The 25,324-nt window shown below is 38.3% G+C and overlaps 1 protein-coding gene across 1 annotated transcript in view; it reads right to left on the bottom strand.

Annotated features, from left to right (window-relative positions):
• Window positions 1-25,324, bottom strand: part of grin2da (glutamate receptor, ionotropic, N-methyl D-aspartate 2D, a) — a 95,719-nt gene that overhangs the window by 69,883 nt on the left and 512 nt on the right. The gene's annotated exons all lie outside the window — the stretch shown is intronic.

Here is a 25,324-nt window from a genome sequence, read left to right as displayed (position 1 = left end):
TTACCCGGTGCTGCCATCTGTTGCCGGGGAATGTGGTAGCCTAGTGGTTATGGTACCACCAGACCAATTGGAAGGTTATGAGCTCAAATCCAAGTTCCACCAATCCTCCACTGCTGGGGCCCTGAGCAAGGCTCTGAACATTCAATTGCTCAATTGAATAAAATTATATAAGATATGTAAGTTGCTGTGCATAAGGGTATCAAAATATGTAGCCTAACCATTATGGCTTGTATTGTATATATTATATATATATTATCTTCAGTTATCTTCAATCTTATTATCTCCTCAATTATATATATACACACACATTCACCATTGACTTTATTAGAAACAACAGACATATCATGCAGTCATCTTATCAGCCAGCATAAAAAATCTTTCAGGTGTGGATGAACTACAAGAGAAGAAGACCACATCAGGTTCTTCTCCTGTCAGCTAAGAACAGGAACCTCAGGCAATCATGAGGAATCAGACTGACAGGAAAAAGTCAATCAGCCCAGACCAGTCTGGATCTTCTCCTCTGATCTCTGTCTTTAAAAAGGTGTTTCCGCCTGAACATCATCGGGATGTTATTCACATTTTGCCCCATTCTGTATAAAGACTGGAGACTTGTGTGTTTTTTTCTGGATATAAGCAATTCATATAAAAAACAGCCCATCTGGTAACAGCATCAAAGTCATTGAGATCATTGATGAGTCATTGATGTGAACATGAACTGAAGCTCTTGTATGGTATCTACATTATTTTTGCATTGCATTGTAGGTGCACACATGCTCAGGTGTACCTATTAAACTGAACACACACACACACACACACACACACACACACAAATACAAAAGACATAACATTAAATCTACTGACAGGTGAATGGAGCATCGGGGTGCTACCAATGTTGGGCCCTTGAGCAAGGCCCTTAACCCTCTCTGCTGCAGTGGTGCTGTATCATAGCTTCCAAAGTTGGTATATCCGAAAAAATATACGTGACAAAAATAAAGTCTTCTATCGATCTAATAATAACAATAAAAGTAAAAATAAACAAAAGCATAAAATAAAAGAGGTTAAAAGATGAAGAAGGAACAGTAAAAGATTAAAGCTTTTGGGGGGAAAAGAGTGAATCAGTTCAGCCAGACCCGAGTTGAGTGACAATGAGATCGAAAGCTTTAGGCCAGTAACAGAAAAGGCCCAATCTTCTTTTCCCTTAAGCCAGGACTGGGAAAGTGACAGGAGAGACTGATTAGCTGACCTGAGGTCCCTGTGAGTAGAATGGTGGTAAAGAAGGTCAGAATGGCGAATTATATATCGTTAGCACATTTTCTGTAGCTAAAGTTATAGCCCTCTATTTTGCTACTTGGTGGAATGGCACTTTTTTTTAATCTTTCAATACAATTAAGGTCCACAGAATTTTTATCATGGCCTGGGCTAGTCCCATTCTGCAGGGCACATGTTTGACACCCCTGTTGTAATATCAGTATTAGCAATGCAGATTTAAGTCCTTCAGTTTGAGGGTGTTAACGTCATCCTTTTGGCTGGCATCTGGGCTCCATGAACACCTGAAGCTGTACCAGAATGTTGATCAATACTAGTTTTAATTGCAAACAGACCACCATCATTTGAAGAGTCTTCAATTCTATGCTCCTAGAAGGAATAGCTGTATTTAAAAACACTAGAAGATGACACTTACGTAAAGAGATTTCACATTATTATATTAATGTGTTTATAATAAAGACAGGAACTTCCTGTCATGATGCCTTGGAAAATTTTTTGCATTTGTTTAAGTTCTCACGTGTGTTTGCAACGCCAGATCCTTATCCTGTTCCTGCCCCATATCTTTCTCCGATCTGTAATCAGATCCTATCTTTGAACAGGGTTCACTTGAAACACTGCACTCTCCCATAGAGTATATTCCAGTGTGTGTATACTGTATACTGGTAACATATATGGTGTGATGTAAATACTGGTTAGTACTGGAGAACCTAACTTTCTTAAACGGGAGACAGTAAAGCCCTCATTCATGAAGACACCGTAAGCAGTGTGCTATTGCAACCATCCAGACACAGTTATGACATCCAGACATGGTCTTCTCAGCCATGTAGTAAGTTTCTGTCTTTTGTTTTAAATTTTACATTTTCATGAAAGTAACACTAAGCCATAACTAAGTAGTAGCCAATCCATATGTTTGTAGCAGATTATGGACAAGAGCTGACAAATGGGGCACCAGGGACAAGCAGATTTCCCATGTGTGGTATTAGTTGTGTTATTTATTCCCAGTTTTAACATGAAGATTCATTAGACCGCTGATTCGTTAGCGGTCATCAGTCCAGCAAGCCAAAAACACAAGGTTTGGTTTGTTATGCAGTAACTAAAGAACAAGCTGCGAGTTCCAGATCACGCTTGTTGCCCTACATACGATCAAAGGATGTGATCTGCCTGGTAGCAGAGCAGCTTTTACGAGCAAATGAATTAGCTTGCACAGATGACCGTCAGTCTTCTAAACAGGGGCAATGGCTTGATTTCAGCATAAGAATAATAGTAAGAATATTTGTTTGATTTTAAGTTGAATCTGTTTAGTTCTTATATAATGATCTAAATAATGAACACATTTTTTATTTATATTTGTTCCACTTTTATAAAAACACTTATAGATAGCTAGGTGTAGATAGCTAACCATGTGGCAGTGGCTCAGCTGAAAAAAATCATCTAGATGCAGGTCAAGAGCTTCACATCAAACGTGAGAATGAAGAAAATGCGTGATTCAAGTCACTTTAACCATGGCATGAACGTTGAGCTGGTTTGAGTGATTTCAGAAACTGCAAGGATCTAGAAATTTTACTCACTACAGTCTCTAGAATGTCATGCTACTGCTAGCCATTCAAGTATATTTCAATTAGCTATGTAACTAATTTTTTAATGAAATATTCTGCAGAATAATTGTTTGAACATTCTATAATTCAACTGTTTATATACAACGTCGGACGTTACTGCAGGGTTTTTGATTGGATTCTTGATTTATGTCACGATTAGAATTAAAATAATGAAATAAAATAACTTGAATGCCGTGGAGAGAAAAAAAGAAGAATTTATGAGCAGCACAATCTAGATGCTGACTGGCAGTCTGTGGAAATTCAGAGAGAAACAGCAACAGTGTTGATCTTTCAATTAATATTTTCCCCATAAATTCTAAAATGAGTTTGATTTTATTTTAATGGAAATGTTTGCAGCTCTTTTGCAGTAACATTTAAAACTCAGTATTTGCTGAATCTGGAGTGCATTTGGCTCTTCATATTTCCTACAGAAGTTCTGTTTGTCATCAGATTCCTGCCAGCATGCACCATTTTAAAAGAAGATTAGTTGTTTTAAACTATAAAACCTTTGATCATTATGACAAGTCTGTTTTCCAACACACAATACTGTTTTCCTCAGATCATATGAAGAACCCAGAGTGAACAAATCAACATTTACTACAACAATCTCTGGCATGCTACAGTGCAGAATTTTTGAGGGGATGTTTCTGAGGGACGGTGTAGGTTTTGCAGAGAAAGGCTGAGCCAGGGAAGAATGAAAGGGCTGAACAGATGGTCACTTGTTTAGATTACAAGTCCACAGTGGGCTGTTGTTCCTCAGAGATGACCACTTATACAGAATGACTCTATAAACACACACACCCCTAACTATTAGCCCTATTTCCACTCTTTCAATCTTAAGTGCTGTTGATTCAAGCCTCGGTATCATCCACCAGCAGATGAATTATGGTGCATTCAAGCACCTGCTCATCATCATTCCAATTCTGTCGCCTTCATACCTCATTATGAACTTGTATGTTGTTAAACACTGACTGAAGCAAATTCTGTGATACGTATGAAGCCTATACTTTGTCACATACAGTATACATTACAGCAAAATTCTTTCTTCTCATATCCCAACTTGAGAGTGGTTGAGGGCCTTGCTCAAGGGCCCCACAGAGGCAACTTGGCTTCAACTGCGCAGGGGCTTGAACCTCAAGCCTCCAATCAACAACCCAGAGCCATAACTACTTGAGCCACCACTACCCTTATTGCATGTGTCCAAATTTGACATGAATTCCCCCCAAAAAATTAATTTCCTCACTCTAATCATTTACAGCATTTATGTAGCAGACACCCTTATCCAGAGCAACTTACAATTTTATCCCATTTTTTTATACAACTGCGAGGTATGGGCCTTGCTTAGGGGCCCAGCAGGGGCAGTTTGATGGATGCAGGAATTCGAACTCACAACCTTCTGATTGGTAGCCCAACACCATAATCACTAGGCTACCACAAAAACTTGCAGCCAAAACTAAAGTTTATGGCAGACAGTAAAACTGAAGCACCGCACCAGATTAAAGCACTCAGCATTGCAAGAGCTGAGTAGTTTTCATAGCAATTTCTCCTCTGTTCATTTTTCTCCCATGATAAAGAAGTTTGATTTTCTTTCAAATTATAGCATATGCCGTTTAACTCATGTGCACTTGAATGATTTTAGAGATGCCTGTACATTTTAATACCGGTGTTATGAACACCAGAATATACAGTGAGGGGAATTCTGCCAAATGCTGTAAATGTAAATGTAAATGTAAATGTAATTAATTATTCACACTTTTGCTTTATTATATATCCACACCGTAATGTCTATTGACTTTGCTCATAAATAAAGATTAAAAGAACTTAAAGCTATTCAGACACTACTGTATATCAAAAATACAATGCAAAAGGAAGAAGTCCTGGTTGTAAATGGAGCAGGAAATGAACTGAACTGTACCAAACTCATGTACATCCATGTCTACAGCACCATCCATATTAAAGGGTTTATATGCTGTTTTTGTACATGCTGTCTTCACATTCACTCAGTTGCTGCTTTCAACACCACATTTCAATATGGCATCCAACTGCTGCTATATTTTAAGTGTATATATGTTTACAGGAACCCTTTTTGTAATATACAGTACACACACTGGTCAGCACGATTGTGTGTATCTGACCTTTAGTATTTTGTCTCACGTTATCTGGCTAGGACTAACTTACTTTAGGTCCTTAGATCTGAGTTGTTTTTCTGTAGCATCATGGGCCTGGAGAAACACTGTTTTTCCATCAGATATTTATAGCTGAATGACAATAAAAAGCTTTTTGACTTGACTTGAAATTCAGTCATTATAGAATACTCATCGGTTGGAAAGGTTTCATAAAACAAATAGCAATCATAGTGAAGAAAAAGAAGCTTAAGGACAACAATAATAAACCAAGTGGAAAAAGCTACAGAACCATAGCAAAGACTTTAATCATCTCTGTCTGTACAAAAGGTTCAATAATGTAGAGGTGCAAAGTTCATGGAGTAATTATTCATGGGCTGATGCACCACACAAGATTTCACAACATAGTTTCAGAGGAATGATAAATAAGGTATGAGAGAAAAGCCAGACGTCAGCAAGACAACCTGAAAGACAACAATAAATAAATAACAACAAAACAAACAATAAATAGATAGATAGATAGATAGATAGATAGATAGATAGATAGATAGATAGATAGATAGATAGATAGATAGATAGATAGATAGATAGATAGATAGATAGATAGATAAATAAATAAATAAACGCAAGAACGTGCACCACAATCATCTACGTTCCAACAAAAATATTGCACAGGAAACAATTAACAAAAAAAAATCCTTGTCACTAATTCAGCTTGTCCGGTTTAGAGAAAGAAGGATTGTGTACATGATAGCAAGAAGACCATAGTCACCTCACTCACAGAAAGAACAGACGTGAGAACATTACGAGATGTTGCTGCTTCTCTGCACACAGTAATGGGAAAAGGAAACATGAATGGACAGATGGAACAGGACTTATTAGAGAAGAATTAAATCTCAGTGGCCAAGAAACTGAATCTGGAGGGAACACGAAGATTTCAACAAGACAACCACCCTGAGGATTCAAGATAAATATTTTATTAGGCATTATTTATGAAGCATTCTGTTACTGCAAGTCCATCAAAGATACGCTTGTAACTATGGAAAATTGAAAATGGAGCAAAGTTGAACCACAAAACTGCAAAAAACTAATAACTTCCTAATAAACTAATAACAGCCTTCTCGTTGCTGTAATTGCCCAGAGCAGCTTTGCAACAAAATTCTAATGATTGATAATTTATTCTGTAATAAATTATTAAATAAACTAATTATTTGGTCATTTGTGGTGTCAGAGTATTTTCTTCCCCAAGCAATTCAGTTTTACACATATGTTTGTTCATTCTTATGAAAACACACTGTTTTGTCGTGTGTGTAAATATAAAGTAGTACTGGAAATATATGAAACAATATAAAACAAACAAAAATCAAACAAAACCCGCCATGGAGCTTAAAACTTCGGACAAATGCATCCGCTCCAAGAAGATAATGTGCTCACGGGTTCAAGCGAGTCTTTGGTTTGAAGATTTCTACAGCCACCAATCAAGTACATCTTTTTTTTTTAATTGTAACTTTTTTATTCTTATTTTTTAAAACATTAATCTATAGAAGACTTATTTATTTATTTGTTTGTTTGTTTGTTTATTTGTTTGTTTATTTGTTCAATGTACATTATGTTTTACTTTATTTTTATTTTAGGAGTCGACGTCTTTATTCATTCCGAGTGTTCGGTTTTGAGTTATTGCGCCACAGGGTCATTTCTTTACACATATGCTTTGCATGCGAGTCATTTACTGAGATGCTTGAGGTGTTCAAGATCTGACCAAACCTGAAGAAACACCTAGATACATAAATCACTTCTGGAAATCTACAGAAAGAAAGGAATCTACGAGAAGAGTCTTTGGAACCAACAGATTCATTGTTCGGGACCAGCAGGGAGGTTTCTTACCGATGAAGACGTTTCCAAGCCAAGTCAAAATCACAAATTTGTCATCGTGTGACCTTAACCATGGCCCCATGTGAGCAAGTCTGTGTGTATGTCACGCTTGCACTCTTTCACGCTCAACATGGATCCAAGGCACTAATTATATCCCACTATCCTTTGTTTCTTGCTCATTTTTCTTCATTTCTCTGAGCTAGCTTTGGCACCCAAGGTGTTTAAAGTGTGATGCCTGAGAAGCCATGCCTTGACAAGGTCAGTGCATATTTGACAAATGGGTGAAAAATGGGCTACTAGGTGGACAGTCCCAAGCACAGAGTTAAGCCAGACACATGCTGATCTCAAATATGAAAGTGCTAGGACTAAGAACAATCATGAAAAGAGTCACTTCATCGAAAGGTCAAGGACATGAAGCTCACACTGCGTGTCATATAGAACTTGGGGAAGATAAAGCTATCTCATCTATAGATGCCACCAGTTGGTGGCCGTATGTAGCTCCACCCGTATATAGACTTCCTGAAACGACGATGGACACTTCGAGTAGATTTCAGTGGCTGTCAGCCCTATCACAAAGACAGGCGTCGGGAGTGTGCGCAACCCTGAAGTGGCGGTTCAGCTAATATTTCCTCTCTGCAAAGTGGGAGCTTCAACACACTCAACACTCAGCATCCTCGTGTCGACTGTCCCTCTCGACTAAGAAATGTTTAACACCTACATCACGCAAGTGGCAACAAAGAGCAGATTTCAAGCAAAAAAAAATGTGTTAAGTCATTTGCTTGATATATTTTTTAATGGCATAGAGAGTTATATCCCCAATGAAAATAGAAATAGGAATTAAAAGGGATGAATGAAATACTGCAAGTTTTTTAGTAACTGTGAAACCTATCTGTTAGGCTACTAGGATGTTAGTGAGCTTATTTGACTCGGTGCTCGGGATTACACTTAAGCCTTTATAGAACTGGGGACGTTCTGCTCCTAAAATCTACATCTATATTGACTCGAATTCCTCGCCTCTGCTTGAGCGAATAGAGTAACACAAGAGCCCTTAAGGTTTTTCAAGATTTCCCCTAAGGAGAAATGATGAGCGCAAGTCGATAAGGGCTGAATACTGAAATGAGGCAATGCAGAGGAAGAAATTTTAGGAATGGTGAATCTAAGATATATGCTGCAGGTGCTAAACACGTTTGGGGGACAGAACACGCAACCACCACTACATCGTAAACAGGTTTATGCTACTGTGACTTTACTATCACAGCAATCACAGGTTTAAAAGAATGCATTAAAAGGAGAGGACGAGTCCTCTGGTCAGAATTTCGGCTCGTCAAGACGTCCGTGTAGATAGAACCGAACGTGACTCACAGAAGGATAACATACAGAGGCACAGACGCACTAACAAGAGCGAATGAAGTAAATAATTAGAAATAAGGAGCCTCGACATCAAAATGGACAGAAACCAAAAAGGAAAATGTTCTAAAGACCATTAAGGAAGATGCTTCTCGTCTAAAATAAACAAAGGTGTTTTAACAGCCCTTTCATTTGCTTGATCTATAACCTGAATAAGGTACAGGTCTTTATCAAGTGGTGCTGCTGGAAAAAGACGAGCAGCCAGAGACACCAGGGCCACTTCACCATGCAGATGGAGCTCACACACTCAATCGGGGTATTTTTAGACGATAATCATACAATGTACGATCGGCACAAGCATGAACTATATTTACAAGGAAAAGCACACAGGACAGATGTTCAAGTCGGAGCTAAAGCCATTAACGCTCCATGACGAGGTGACTAACCTAGCAAAGATTTCTGTTATCGTATTTATTTTAGATAGCGTACAGTATGGAATCTGCAGCACTTATCTATCTTATTTAGGGAATCTGCAGCACTTATCTTTAAAAGTCATTATAGAAGACCATTTCAGCTTACAGCATTAAGGGAATGTTAAATTACATCTTTTTTATTCTAGTTTCATGAAAACTGCAGAGGAAATGAACCATTTCATTTCATCAACTTCTGTCTGAATCCCAACATGACAATTCAGGATATTACAGGGGAATGTAGACGCTGATGCAACATCCGACAAATGAGAAACACTCAAAGGGATTCACATACATTTATAAACTTGATTTTTCTAAATGAACTAATTATTTAATTCATTCATTCATTTATCTATTTATATAAATTATTATTATTATTATTATTATTATTATTATTATTATTATTATTATTATTATTATTATTATTATGGCTGATCTGTACAATATGTAACTGTAAACATTTTGTGTAAGCTAAATGTGGCTGAAAAATCTAGATCTTTTCTGCTGTACATTTATATCTATTTAACTTTAAAAATCAGTGTATGTTAGCAGACTTAAAATTGTAATAGACAATAATGTTACTATTTCTCTCTAACATTTATGCCAAATGATCAAGCCTGAGGTGAAGGTGATGAGTAAAAACTCCCTGAGGTGATATGAGGAAGAAACCTTGAGAGGAAACAGACTCAGAAGTGAACCTCGTCCTCATTTGGGTGACACTGGACAGGAAATAATGTCAATGTAAATAATGTCCTTTGGCATTAACACACGTAGTTTCATTAAATATTGCATTAAATTTACGCCAGTTAAAGCTTCGATCACATTTTCAGTGTGATGTAACAGTAACAGTGAGTGTTTCTAATTCTGGAGGTAACTTTACCTCAAGTACCATGTAAACATCCATAACAGATGTTTATATGGTGGACAAGCCAACCTCACTACATGCCATCCCATTTCACCCCTATTTAACAATACAGCAGGTCAAATGGTTTACTTTTTTTGCCAGATTTCAGGTAATATGATTATATTTTGCCATTTCCAAGGACAGTCTGAAATCTACTCTATAAACCTGAGTCTATATTCTTTGAGGATGAGGTTCACTTCTGAGTCTGGTTCCTCTCAAGGTTCCTTCCTCATATCATCTCACCGCCACCGTGGCCTCAGTCTTGATCATTAGGGATAGACGTTAGAGATATACAGTAACTTAATATACCCTTTAAAAATTTTATTTTGTTTCTGTACTTCTGTAAAGCTGCTTTAAGACAATGTTGTTCAAAGCGCGATACAAATAAACTGAATTGATTTCAATCAGATAATGTAGACGTGTAGCAACACAGCAGCACAGAAAAAAGAAAAGCATTTTTATATGCTGAGAAATAATTTCCCATGATTAGGTTTTATCAATCTCATTGAGGAATCTTTATATTTATACAACCCTGCGTCACACTTAACAATTTATTGTGCATTGCAGATAAGACCCAGGAATGAATCTGGTCCAAGTGCTGACATCATCAAAGGCTATTTGAGGAAATTTAAATGTTAGTTTACACTTGGGTTTAGGGTTTATAATGGATGCCAAAGAATTTACAGCATGTTGCAAATCCTCAGTGTTAAGAGATATCAAAATAAAGGTTCGACTTCGTTCAAAGGTTTCATTAAAAGAATAATAACAGTAAAAATAATAAACGGTGCTATAGGATTAAGAAAAGCAGTAAAACGGGTAGGGCTACGAATGATGTATATGAGAAAGGGATAGAAAAATCTTGAGCAGATAGAGGGAACACGAGCTGAGATGTTGGTGCGGGAGTGCAATAATTCTTCAGAGGGAGAAGAAAGGAATACTGGACTCGGGAGTGATGACTGATGCTGGCTGTTAACCAGCCTAGCGCAGGGCCACAAAAATACCCATTACCAGATGAGAGAGAGGATTTAAGTATCATATGCCATGTACGTCATTCCTTGCATCATCTGCGGCTCCTGCTGATTGTCATGTGTTCCTATGTCCACATTTAACTGCTTGAAAAATCACACAGCAGTAGATAAATGGGGCAGTTTATCCCTCTGTGTCTGATACAAACACAGAATCTGAATTAAAAAAAGGTGCTTTTTCTAGAGCTGTACCATTTCTAAAAAAAAATCAATGTTCTAAATAAGTTCTGAATCTGGAAAAATAGGACGCATGCTGATATACTGACTGCATATACGAGTTGTGTGTGCAGTCAAAGGTGCACTAATGAGAGGGACTGCGGCTTCATTGAGCCATTGACTTCCTGTCGCACCGAGACCAATGCTGCAGAAGTGCTGATATGCAACTCTGACAAGGAGCTGGATCAAAGTCTGAATCCATTGTTTGTCCATGAGGGTCCTACAAATGTGTGTTTGTTTCAAGATCATCATTGGAATAGATAGATAGATAGATAGATAGATAGATAGATAGATAGATAGATAGATAGATAGATAGATAGATAGATAGATAGATAGATAGATAGATAGATAGATAGATAGATAGATAGATAGATAGATAGATAGATATTCAGTCAAGCTTATTAAATTTAATCTGTGCACTTTTCTTAAGAAAGACTTCTGAGAAAGTCAGAAACGCCTCCGACATGAAAATTAGCTGTATTGCTAGGTGGAACTTCAGAGTCTGGTGAAATACAAACAACAGCAAAACATAATGGATTTTTGAAAATACACTTCTGAGCTGACAATTTTTTTCCTCAGCAATATATGATATATTTTTCAAATCCATTTTCGGTACTGAAATTGTCTTTACATATACAGTAAAATCCTTGAGTCTTTTTAACGTTCGGTGGAGAAAATTGTAGCATAAGAGGTGTGCATTCACCCAATAGAGAGCATTAGTCATAGTGAGGGGGATGTGGGAGCTTAATGGTTAAAGCATTGGGCCACTGATTTAAAGTATGTGAGTCTGAATCTCGGGTCCACCAAGCTGCCACTGCTGGGCCCCTGAGCAGGACCCTTAGTTGTATAAAATGTAAGTTGCCCTGAAAAAGGGCGTCTGCCAAATGCCATAAATGTAGTGAGAGAAGTATTGATTTAGCAGAGGATGATTAGGTGCGTTAACCAGACAACTTCAGCTTTAGAGCCCTCACAGCAGGGCAAATGGATTGAAACAACCAAGTCAAAGCTAAAGGCTCATCAACTGGTGCAGTATTGCTCTTCAGACAGCATGTTCAAAGATTTTTGCCCCATTCAGTGAAACACCTGCTGAGAATCGAGTTGAAAGTGTTGTGGTGTATATGAACACCAGACACTATAGTAGCACTATAGTATACCAAGATTCAGAGTGTTATACATTACAGGGGATCTTAAAGTATTCGCCAAGCATCGATGGGTTTTCTAAGAATAATATGACTCATACTATATGCCTTGAGCAGTCAGAGGTAACTACGATTAACTATCATTACACAGGTGTGTAAATTATTTCTAGATATACAGCTCAGACCTACTTTAATCAAATCAGTTTATTTAAATAGCGATTTTAAAAGTGGAAAAAAGCAACTGTCGCGAGGCAGTAGTCAGAATGTAGGAATGATCATCTGCCTGCTGCCTTGAAGCATCAGTCAAAGTTGCTTTGCGGAGAATTGATATGAAAATCTCAGAAGGTTTCTTGTAGCAATTTAAATAACACAAAACCAGGTTGTGTCAATTGCACAGCCAGCATCTTTGATCTGAACGTAGAGCTATAAATATTAGATTACAGTCTACCTTGTCCACTAGAAATGAAAATTAAATTAAACAGAAATTTTCATTAACATAACTGATTTAGCCACACAAAAGACATCCACAGTTACATTCACTAATTAGAGCATCAGGGTGACATTCCGAATTACTTTGCTGACCACATTTTTTATCTTCTTGAGCTGTACACATTAGCTTAACAATTGGAGTACCATGTCCTCCAAATCTGGCAACAGGCTCCAATCAAACATCATCTACACTGAAAAAAAGCATGTTGAATTTACTTACTTAAAATGCAGACAATTGTTCTAAATGATTGAAATGAGTAACCTTAACAGAATTGGTTTGCGTACGTCCAACGTTATCTGACAAACAAAATTTCCCAACAAGAACAGACCTTAACTGATAATCAAACCAGTGACAATGCTGGCATGCAACCAACACTTTATTCTACTGTATTTAGAGTTATATATGACTCTGTATATAGGCTACAGTTCTGAGTAACTGTTTTTTGTGGTTTCCATTTACACATAGGTCTTTTTAAAAGAATGAGAACAGGATACAGTTTCCAGGTTAGTGTGTGTTGGCTAAAACACTATGGATGGGTGATCTGGGGATCCTGTGATGCTAGCTGTTGCCCCGACATCCGATAGCCATGGTAAGCCACTACGAGTGGTCTAGCTTCTAGACAGAGACATATTCTAACATTCTGTTTTCCTATTTAAGCTTAGACAAAAATTTATTAAGAGTAAGTCCTCCTAGGACTTTCGATTCACATGCACCAAATTCAGATATGTTGTAGAACCTGGTCTGAAGTTTGTTGCTATTACTTTTCTAAGCAATCCGAGTACCGGTACTTCCGGTACCGGGTCTCAAATTGGCCTTTTTTCCCATAGACTCCCATTATAAAATTTGGAGGTTTATAACTCGGCAAGCTTTCGAACTATCTACACCAAACTCGGCCAGCTCCTTTAGGGTGATTCTCTGAACAAAGGTTTAAATTGGTGTACCGACTGGCCTTTCGGTTGTCCCGCAGCCCCGCCCCCAATATATGCAAAATCAAAAATCTTTTTACAACATTGACATGTGACATATCAAAACACTCAGAATAATGAGGGGAACTTCCTCACGGATATTCTGGTGATGTCGCATGCCCGTCTCAACTTACCTAAAATGTTTTGCCACCCTAGCTTTCTGTTTACTTGCTTCCAAAAGTAACACTGACCCTTATATCCACTTGCCTCCAAAAAGCACCGGCCTTTGTGAATACTTGCATCATCAAAGCCAACATCAAAGTTTGTCGCGACGAACTTTACAAATCTAGTTTCGTTTTACAAGCTCCAACTCCTTACAGGCAAAAGTTAAAAGAATGCTATGTGGTTGGACTTACCAAGAGTAGCCTCACTGTTAGCAATTTAACAACCGACTCAGCACAAAATAAACGCAGAAGTTGCCCATCCTACAGCATTCTGGAATTTAATTGGTGTCCTGAAGCTCCCTAAAGAACCATCATGACCCAGGGGCCTGCTGTTTCTCTCAGTAGTAGTGAACACTCCTTGGGAATGACATACAGAGAGGTTTGATAGCCCTAGCCATGCTTTCTGCACTATTGGTTTGGCTCACTGGCACAGAAGACAGACATGTCATGGTACTTCAAGTAATGATCCTTAAACCTAGACCCTATAACAAGAGCCTCATATGCTGGGAGATCTTAAGCTTGTGGCGCTATTTGTCAACTTAGCTAGTCACCTTCCATATGACACACAATACAAGAGTCAGGTGTGGGATCTCCCGCTGTAGTCTCTGTCTCTTAAGACCTCTCTGTGCAGAGCTTTACAGGTTGCTAGTTGTAAATGGGAACTTTTATGGACAGTCACTCGTGCTGTGATTACTGCAGTGAAGGGGTTCACAGGGTTCCTGCCTAGTGTTATGTATTTAAAATGTGTGAATCTGTTTATTAACCCCGCAGTACCCTACTAAGCTCAATATGCAGAACATGTATTGCGTATAACTTACAGTTCTAAGTGAGCCACACAGCTTTTATGTGTTCATCAAATACAGTATTCATTTGTCACGGTGCCAGGACACTGGTTGCTTTCCCGGATAACCGCCAGGGCTCCATGTAATTCAGATCCAACACTGATCCCTCTGTGAGAAGGTGCCAGGGACAGAATACAGTTGACAATAGTACAGTATTTTATAGCTAAATATGAACGTATACAATCACCATGTCTCAGTGTGTGAGTACAACTGGATAAGACAGGATCCTAGGATTAAAACACAGCATGTGGAGTTAAATCACAAGTAACCAGCATGATCACAAATAGGATCCTTTCAGTTCCCTGTTTATAACATTCTTAAAATCTTCACAAAAGATTTAACTACTGTTTGTTTACTTGTTGCTTAAAATCTGTCCAAATTTCCTTTGGTTCAGTTCTATTTTAAATTCAATTCACTTTTAAGGTTTCAAAGGTTTTAACGTTAAGCATCAATTAACATTCTGATGCTCTCTATTTAGGGTGAGAATCACTGAACCTCACAACTGTGAATGTGGACTGCTATAAAGGAGCAGTGAACTAAAATATGGTAGAGGTAGACAACATGATTCCAAGTATGCTTGAGCAGTCATTACCCAGTTGGTTAACCTGATAGATTTAAACACCAGAGCCCCTTAATAGTGACCACAAAATACTGGGAATGTGGCAAGGTATACAAAGTACTTTTGTATACAAAGTACCTAATGTACCATAAGGGACATTCCCTTTAAACTATAAATGTTTTTGCTGGTTAACCCGCAGAAAAGCCTCACGAGCACTCTGTAAAAAAAAAAAAAAAAAAAGACACTATTCATGGTGCAAGGTTTTTATGTCCAGTGTTTCATACCACACTATGAAAAATTTCCATTTGGCTGCATACAACTGGCAGATACAGTAGATGGAGCCTGTGTGCTCACAAGAGTGTGATTGATCCTTTGGGATCCTTTAAACCCTTGAAGAACAATAGAACCATGTGGGATTTTGCCTGGTATGAAAGCCAGATATGAAAATAAATACATAACCATACCAGGAAATCTGTTCACAGGGTCAGGTGAAGCTTATCTTAAACCCATAAACAGTTCAGAATGCATAAAATCATGCAGATATAAAGCTTCAGTTAATGTTTACATCAAACATCACAAAGAGGAAAAATCTGATCTGCGTGTGAGTGACTTTGTGGCATTAACGTTGGTGCCAGTAGCTTGGTCTGAATATTTCAGAAACTGACGATCCTCTGGAATTTCCAAGCACAGGTCTGTTTTTATGTATAGTATTAAACATGGTGTTCTGAACTTCCAGATTGCTTTACTGAATACCAAAGATCTATTATGTCTAGCTCCTGCTAAATATGGATTATTTCTAATTCTGCATTCAAAATGTGTGGTGTATAATCATGTTGTTATGTAATTGCAACATCTCAAAACTAGCAGTTAAAGCTATCCAATTTCCATATTCATTTTTTTATTTTTATTCAGATTTTTTAATTAATATAATATGTTGTATGAGCTAGTCAACAGTCATTCTTGAGCTGAAGTGTATTAGAGCAAGAAAATAAAAACATGTATAGGAGAATACAGTGAGTATCCCAAGGCCAGGTTTGGGATCCTGTGCTCTAAAGTCATAAAGGATCTTGACGTGCAGCAACTGCTGATGCAGGAACCATCGTGTTAGAGAATCGGATTGTTTTTTTTTTTTACATAGACTGTACTGATTAAACGTGTCAACTCTCCCTTATGTACAGTACAGTTAGGTTTGTTGAATGTGCCCTTATGCCTGAGTCTCCTTTTTACGTACACTCTACCATACACATATACACTGTACAGTACAGCCTCATAAGCCAATGTATGCTACGGTTGTATCTAATCTGCACTGTCTATCTACATGAACACCACTGGTTTGCACAGCACAAGATCTTTTGCTGCATTAAAATATGTTGAGATGTTGAGAGTTGAAAATATTATACTCATAATATATCTTATACTTATACTCATGTAATACACTTGACTTTACTGTACTGATCAAAATCCCACTATCCAGATTTATCCCAAAGTACAGGTTCCTTATTGGGTTCCTCTGAGAGAGGCTTTGTACTCATGTTGTCTCACAGAATTTTATTTTGCCACAATCACCTTTGCGACCGCATTTTGCACTTTATCCACTACAAAGGTAGGACATGAAAGTATTTTAACCAGGAGATTGGTGGAAAATGGTGCTACTTGGATGTGGCACCATTTGGGAACTGGGATGTGGTAGCCTAGTGGTTAAGATGTTAGACTACCAATTTGAAGGTTCTGAGTTTGAATCCCGGGTCCACTTAGCTGCCACTGCAGATCGTGGCATTTAAACATCAGCTGCATTAAAATAAATGTAATAAATTGTTTTAAAATTAGATATAAATGTTCTTCATCAAAACATGTTTGAAGTCACAGATCAGTCATAGAGCTAGCTCTTCCTGATTGCTTCTACTTCCAGCATGTACATAAATCTTATATGGGGTTGGTCAAGACAAGTTAAAGCCCATAGGGCAGGAACATGAGGGTGCATGAGAATCTATTGTCTCAACAAACCTACTTCAATTTCAGTCTCCTCTGAGAGTTACTAAGCCATGACAACCAATTTCGTGGCTATTTTGGACAAAAATGAGTCGGTGGTACGCTTAAAGAATATTACACCACAAATCTCACAAGCAGACATCTCACAAGGAGGCCACTGCCTGGGCCATCCTTGGGCATCTGCCTGATGTAAGTTAACAAAACAATAGGAACTACATTCTGATCCCTCCTTCAGGGATGTAGCTGGAAGTGATGGCAGACCCTCCAAGATTCAAACGTTCTGAAGTGCTTATGTATGATTCTTTACAGTAAGTAGTGATTTTGTAGGGTTGTGGTCTATCTTTGTGTCAGCAGCTGACGCTTCTGAATTGTGACAATATAAACACAGCACATAGGAATGAACTTATAGTCCAAATACTTTCAAGAAACACGAGTAAGTATTTTTGCTCTGTAATCATGAACTTCTGTTGTTCAATGTAGTCCATTTACAGTGTACGTTATTAAATGTTTTTTATTGCCTTTTAATTTATATTGTATGTCCTGGGGACTCTATTACCACGTTAAGCTACAGGGTTAGAGTATATATGGTGGCTGAAATTGTACCCAGTGTTGCCATTTTGCCAGTCTGGGCACGCTTGTTTGGGAAATACATGCCAGCTCCTAATAAAGAGGAGAGGATGATATTGCCACTGACATTGAGCAGACATGGTTCTTCCCAAACTGTCTAGGCACAATAGATAGCAAACATGTAATTCCAGCCCCTGTATCAGCGGGGTAACTATTTTTAAGTACAAAGGAACTTTCTTCATTAATACAAAGTATTGGCTTTGTGATAGACCTAGGTACCTTTGGAAAAAACAGTGATAGGGCATTGTAACTGCTTCACCTTTCAGAAAGTCTCAACAGGCTCCAAGATTGGACTTCCAACTTCCCTCCCAAACATGCCAGAATAAGGTCCATCTGGAAAAGCAGACTGGATGAGCTGCCCCATGGGTAGCTGCTTGGGTGCTTGGATAACCCTTGTATTGTCAACTTATACAGTTCATCAATTGATTCCATCCCTAGAGCTCATGATTGATCTCACCCAGATGCTCTGTAGTCCTTTGTGACCTAGCTTTCTATCGAATGAGACTGACGTAAGCAAACTGCTGAAATCAAGATACTCCAAGATACTAGCAACCTTTCTTTCTTTATTTTTTTTCTTCTGTTACTTCTGAGGATTTTCAAAGATCGTATTATGTTTTAAGTATAATATAATTGTACACTATGAGCTAATATTATAAGCACAAACACATATTTAGGTGTATATTTGGCCAAATTAATGGTGACTAGTGGTCTATGAATGTGCTATATAGGCAAAAGTATGTGGAAATCTGACCATCACACTCGTATGTGGCTCTTTCCCAAAGTGCTGAAGCACACAGCTGCTGTAACATTACAATTTCACTTCACCGGATCTAAGAGGCCCAATCCTTTGTTACACTGTACACAAAGCACAGAGCTCCATGAAGACATGGTGTGTGAAGGTTGGAGTGAACTTGAGTGTCCTGCACTGAGCCCTGACTCTGACTCAACACCACTGAACACCTTTGTGATGAACTGGAACACAGACTGAACCCCAGACCTCCTCACTGTCTGATCTCATTGATGCTCTTGTAGCTGAATGAGCACAAATCCACGCAGTCAAGATCCAACATCTAGTAGTATGCCTAAGTCTAAATAAACCACCTTAAAGGTTCAATAAGATCTTGCCCCTGTACAGTAGACTATACAGTAGCAAATAAAACTGTACACACAAACACACACCCACACTTGCATTTCTCTAGCTGTGCCTTATTCACACAATGTGAAGAATCAAATCCTGCAACAAAGATCAAGGCACTTTCACTGCACACCTTCTCAAGTGGGTGAAGTCCTATGGTATTCGAATGTAGATGTCTTGAAGTGATAGTTTTGATTATCAAAATGTGCAGTACCTCAAAAAGGCTATTTATGCAGCATTTTACAGTTAGTGTTAGAAAAGCTTGGCTTATGTATACAGGTGCTTGGACATTTTCATAAGGATAAGTAGCTAACAAACAGGCTTTAAGGTTCTCAGATTGAAGATGAGACGCTTATCAGCCAGATATTTCAGGATTTTCTTGTAGATTACACTCAAGTAAGCTGATATGTCATCATAAATGGATCAATAAACGATCCTGAAAGTTGCTAGCACATAATTCTTTACCTAGTGGAACACAAATTTTTCTCATGAGCAATTAGTATTGAGGGAGTTTTATAACACACTCCTAGGGGTTTTTTACACCTGGTCACTTCATGCGTTTTCTGTGATCTGATAGCTACAGTATCCAATGGTAAAAAGACCAGGTCTAAATGCCCTCCGAAACGTTTTCGAGACGGATATAAATCCGGTGGTTTGAACCAACGGATTTATATCCGTCTCGAAAACGTTTCGCATTTATGTGGCCTAATGTAAATGGATCAGTTTTAACAAATCAGATAGCTACAGATCAGATAGCTACAGATACCAGGTGTAAAAAGGCCCTAAACACAAAACTGGACAGATCTTCAGAATCAATCAATCCATATTATTATTTTAGCTCTTCTTAGCTCTAATAAAGCAACACATGACAAACTAAATATATTCAACTTAATCAATATCCAAAGCTTAGAATATCCATCTGCAAAAGTGGAAACGCTGTCATCACGCACATCACTCAAGAACAATCACACAATTTCCCTGCAAGCAAGTTTATCATCCCAAACATATCCAACAAAAAATAAACTCTAGTGTCACCTCAGATTATGTCCCAAATAAGCCGAGAGTTAAATAATAAAGCATGACAAAAGATGGCACTTTAATGTCTAAAAAAATCCTTTGGTGCATGCAAACTAAAGATTTTCACCAAAGAGGATTAGTGTTGGCACGGTTATTAAAAAAAAAAAAGAAAGAAAAATATAAAAAAATTCAGCTGTTGCGTTAGCTTTAGCATACACACTTGTCAGCACACGTCAAGTCTTACTCATTACCAGCTCCCATAGATCCACCAGGTGCCGTACTTTCATAAAGTACAGTAGAGTCTTGGTAAAAACAAGAGCAATGCTGGGTTACATCACTGATAGCCGAGTCTGTAGTCACAACCAGTTTCTCCTTCATAAAGATGACCATATACTGACTGTCAAGTCCCTCTTGCTCCTAGTTGGGCTCTTAAGCAAGTACATGAGCCCTACTTCTTTACTAAGCTGGACCTGATTGTATCACACATTAGAATCTTAGGAGACACAAATGGAAGACGGTGTTCATGGTGACATCTGTGCACTACACATACCTAACAATGAGTCAGTGCCACTTGTCTCTTAAAGTCATGTGTCACTGAGAATCACCATATTATAGTTTATATTGCTCATAAATGTTGAATTATGCTTTTTAAAAAAGAAGCCTCTATTTCACCACATATACATTAGAGCACAGTGAAATTCTTTCTTTGGATATCCCAACTGGAGCAGAAAGGGTTAACACTGTCAGCTTGACAGGGCTGGGGCTTGAACCCTCATCCTCCCATCAACAACCCAGAGCCTTAACCTCCTGAGCCATCATTACCCCTGCAACCAAGGGATCACGTATTATCTTGCAAAACATTTCTATTCAATTGTAGATCAAAGGTCCAGGTTAAGCTTTTTTTTAGTGTATAACATAAGCAGGGTAAGATTCGGGGTGAGATAGATCGGGTAGTAAAATTAGTAGCTCATTTGAACTATTGCTGGGGACCTATACATACACCACGACATTATTCTTACAATCAGCACAAACTAGCTAGTAAAATATTACAGTAACATGCTATTAACAAACAATGTATGAATAGAAGAGCAGGTTTATAAGAACCACTCTCATACACAATTCCTTCTGATTTCCATTTTTCTATTTTTCTAGCAGTATCAATTATTCATAATTATAATTATTTAAAAATCCATTACACATTCATCACAAATACGTGGTTAAATCAGCACACCGAGAGGTTGCGGTAGAAGCTGCTTGCAGTTGTATGATGAAATTACTGCCACTGTTCTAACCACATGCTCAAATCCTTTCCAACTGAAAAAAAATTCTGATCATCAGCGTGTCTCAGTGGGCAGCAGCTGGTTAGAGCGGTAATGTCAACATTTTTACAATTTTGCAGCACTTCAGGTGTATAATTGTGTTTGTTTGAAGAAAATGTTCTGCATACTCCGAATCAGTTTGTTCTCCTTTTGATATCCTGTTAAAACATGCAGTCTTACAATTTATTCTAGTGCCTTTCAAGTGCTATTGACCAGAAATAATTTTTAATTTTGCTGCTGAACTTACAAATAAATAACACGAGTTTCACAGAAAGATGGCAAGATCCACAAACGACTCACAAATATAGCATGGGATAGACAAATAAATCCAATGACATGCACAAATATCGTTGTTCTTTACTCGTTAATATGTGGAACTGAATATGTGGAATTCTTTTTTAACATTTCTCACTTCGATTCGTTCATTAAATACACAAATGTGTTATTTGCACACTTTATTTCAGTGCACTTGTCAATCAGATAGCAAGACAACTTTTCGCTAATGGCCACATTATTCCAAGTGATCATGATAGATATACTGTACGTTCAACCCAATAACAAGTGCCAGGGAAGATTTTCTGCAGTTGAGAGTGGAAAGAATGTGAGGCTAACGTCACGGATACGTGTACAAAACATTTTATTCTTGTGAAAGGAAAACTCAGTTAAAAGAAATTAAAATAGTTTATTGACTAAGGATGAGGCTTTACCTTGAATATATGGGGGAAAAAAGAGCTCAAATAAATAAATGAATTAATTAATATGTAGATGCATGCATACTTCAAATTAAATTTTAATTTTTCAATAATTTATTAAAATTTATCAAAGGAAAATTCCTGGAATTTGAAATATATCTCTCTAAAAAAAAACATGGTTCAAAACCCTTATGTTTATAGAAGGTAAAAAGTTTACAATGTACAAACAGTGAAATGTTGAAAATGTTTAAACGTTTAAATGGTAAAACATTTCCCACAGCCAAAAAGTTAAAATGTTTTTAGGTGGCTGCTATGCTATCCCAACTATCTGCTAGCTAGCTGGTGATACTAGATATTTAGTGTTACTGGTGATATTTAGTGTTAGGTGATTTCTTGAGTGTTGCTATGCTAAACAGGCTGGTTGATATGGTGTTGCTATGATATTCCAAGCGGTTGCTAAGTGTTTGCTGTCGTAACTCGGTTGGTTGATCGGGTCTTGCTGCTGTATTCGGGTTGCTGCTTGACGCAGCAGTGTTGGTACATTTTATTGAAATAAAATCACATGAGTAAAATGGTATTCATGCTGAAAATCCACAGGGCTGTGATTTGGCTGTTGGCGTGAGTCTATAGCGAGAAGACCATCGCTGATATTCAATACAATTTGGAAAGAAAGACAAGACAAAATATGGTCAAATCTTCTAGCGGAAATATCCCAGATCCCACCACACTTACTCACTTTATAGACCATCAGCACTGAATTGTACACTTCTGCCTTCTGGTAAAACTTCTGTCCCTTTCTCCAAGTCCCTTTCCAGGAAAAGTATTGTTTGCCATGTGCTCTTCTGATGTCATCAATTCTACTGTAGGAACCGCTTTTATAGAAGGAAGTGAATGTTTTATATTCATATAATAGACTAAGCATTTTTCGGTTGTCTAATGATTTTTTTTTTGTACGAATCAACATAAAGAAAAATTATCTTTAAAACAAGATGAGGTACTTATAATAGTATGTTGTACATTTGTTTAAAAAAATTAAATAAATAAATAAAAATTGCACATAGCAATCATACAGTCTGGTTAAATAAAAGTCTTGAATGTAATTAACGACTGCACGAGTTTTCTGATAATGTGAAGCAAACAGAAAGTGCAACAGTAGCTGAATGATAAGGGATTATGTAAAGGTCTCTATTTTTCAGAACGATCATTTAACAAACTCTACTGAAAGCTATGGAGAAATGATCCAATGCCAAAGCAGCACATGAAATCACAAACTCGTATCGTCTATCACACGATGGCAGATATTAATAATAAACTAGAATAAGTAAGATTTCAAAGAGGAACCGTAATTGCGACTGGTCAGTCAGTCAAAAAAAGCTCTGTTTATGAATTTTAAATGCCAATCAGAGTGAACTAAAGACTCAAGCAGCTTGATAACAATCTCAGCATTTAGCCACTTTGTTGAGCTCAAGAGATTAAGCTTGGCAGCTATATCTCTCTACAGTCACACTAGCGACTGACGAGTCACTCGTGTCACTTGTCGTTTCCCTCTTGTGGCTGTGTAGAGACTACTACTGACCGCTTGTGGGCGTGAACTGCTAAAAAGATCTTTTTACTTCTGTTAAGAATCAGGAAATTGCAGCTCCGTGTCAAGCAAAATGATTGGTCAATTTGTGTTTTTTTTTGTTGTTGTTTTTTTGCTGTGAACATAGGCAGCAGCTGGGATCTGACAAGCCTCCAATACTTGAAAAAGGAGAAAAAACACGACAGGCTGTGTCCTTGGTTACATTACAGCATGCATTCTACGACCTCGGAGCCTGTGAACAGCTTCTGCGTTATAATTCTGATAGCCGGAATTTATTACAAATCAAAAGTCGTATGCGGTTAAGCATCCTTATTCGTTAACCATAAGATAATATTTAATTTACTCGACACCACCACCTCCACCACCAACACAGCCGCAACCGCTGCCCCTCCGACACGATTCTACCTCAGAGATGATTCACTGAGGTGAGTGAGTACTGTATGTATTTGGGTGATACATGACAGCTAAATCTTGAGGTGACAGTATTCTGGGATCATGATCATGTCCACGCTGCCCCTTCACCACTCATCTACCAATCCTTCCTTCTATCTTTCCTTCTTCCTGTCGTACGTTAGACAAGCCTTCATGAGGCTCTCGCAGAACCGCCTGTCCTGCAGGGGCTTGTCTTGAGCTGTCATGCTCCTAATGAATTTCTCCAGCAGGCAGTCTCTGAGTATACTGCTACAACTTGGTGGGGGTTGAAAGGGTTGATGAATTCTGTCAGCAATCTAGTCACCTCATGTAAATCCGACCTTAAGGGATGATTCGGTATCGAGAACTAGTTATGAAATGGCAGACATAAATAACACACCAACCATATTTGGTACATTAAGTAGCCCTGATTCTTGTATTTACTACGGTCCATAACATGTATATTATGCCTATAAATTATGCATGGGCTTCATTTAATAAGCAAATCAATGTAGCCTGTAAAGTGTTGCATTCTTCAGGTCAAGACCGTCCACTAAAAAGTGGCTAAGGAAAAGACGTTCACATAATCACAAGATCCACGATAAACATTAACCCCTGAACGTATGACTTAATTAAGACATGTAAGTACTGTATGTAATCCAAGATTAATCCAGATTGGGAGTAATTGTGTCATAGTGTGTTCATCTGTGCTTAAGGAGAAGCGGTTGCTTCGGGTTGGGTGGGGGGGATGTTAGGGGTAAATGATGGGATGGTGGGAACTCAATGTACATGACAAGGCTTTATACTACCGTCCTAAATACTATGTCAAAATAGAACGACACCTGTGGTGTGACATACAAATTGGTACTGACGCATTGTGGCTGCTACACACGACACGATGATCACTGAAGACCCCCCACCCCCCACCTCCAGTGTTATACGTCTGCGTTATGAAGGAGCTGACTGAAGGATGCAATGTCGCTCATTCTTAAACCTGTTACAAAAAAATAAGTGCATTAACCGCACTGAGGTAAAGTTATTAGGTATCCAAGCAGGCTGTGTGTGTGTGTGTGTGTGTGTGTGTGTGTGTGTGTGTGTGTGTGTGTGTATGCGTGTGTGTGCCAGGGGACAGAGGCGCTCTGTGTGTGTGTGTGTGTGTGTGTGTGTGTGTGTGTGTGTGTGTGTGTGTGTGTGTGTGTGTGTGTGTGTGTGATAGGGGACAGTGGTCCTGTGTGTGTGTGTGTGTGTGTGTGTGTGTGTGTGTGTGTGTGTGTGTGTGTGTGTGTGTGTTTGTGTGTGCACGCCAGGGGACAGAGGAGCTGTGTGTGTGTGTGTGTGTGTGTGTGTGTGTGTGTGTGTGTGTGTGTGTGTGTGTGTGTGTGTGTGTGTTTGCATGTGTGTGCGTGTGTGTGAGAGAGCCAGGACGGCTGAAGCATGTGTGTGTGTAGTCAGGTGAGAGACATAGTCCTGTACTAGTCTGTACAGACAGTCCGCGCGCATCAATGACAGAAGGGTCATTGGAAACGTCTGTAGCACAAACACGCACATACACACGAATCGCTACGCCTGTGCTGA

The sequence above is a fragment of the Tachysurus fulvidraco genome, chromosome 7 (genome assembly GCF_022655615.1).
Source record: "Tachysurus fulvidraco isolate hzauxx_2018 chromosome 7, HZAU_PFXX_2.0, whole genome shotgun sequence".
Taxonomy (NCBI): Eukaryota; Metazoa; Chordata; class Actinopteri; order Siluriformes; family Bagridae; genus Tachysurus; species Tachysurus fulvidraco.
This window is presented reverse-complemented; position numbering and strand designations above follow the sequence as displayed.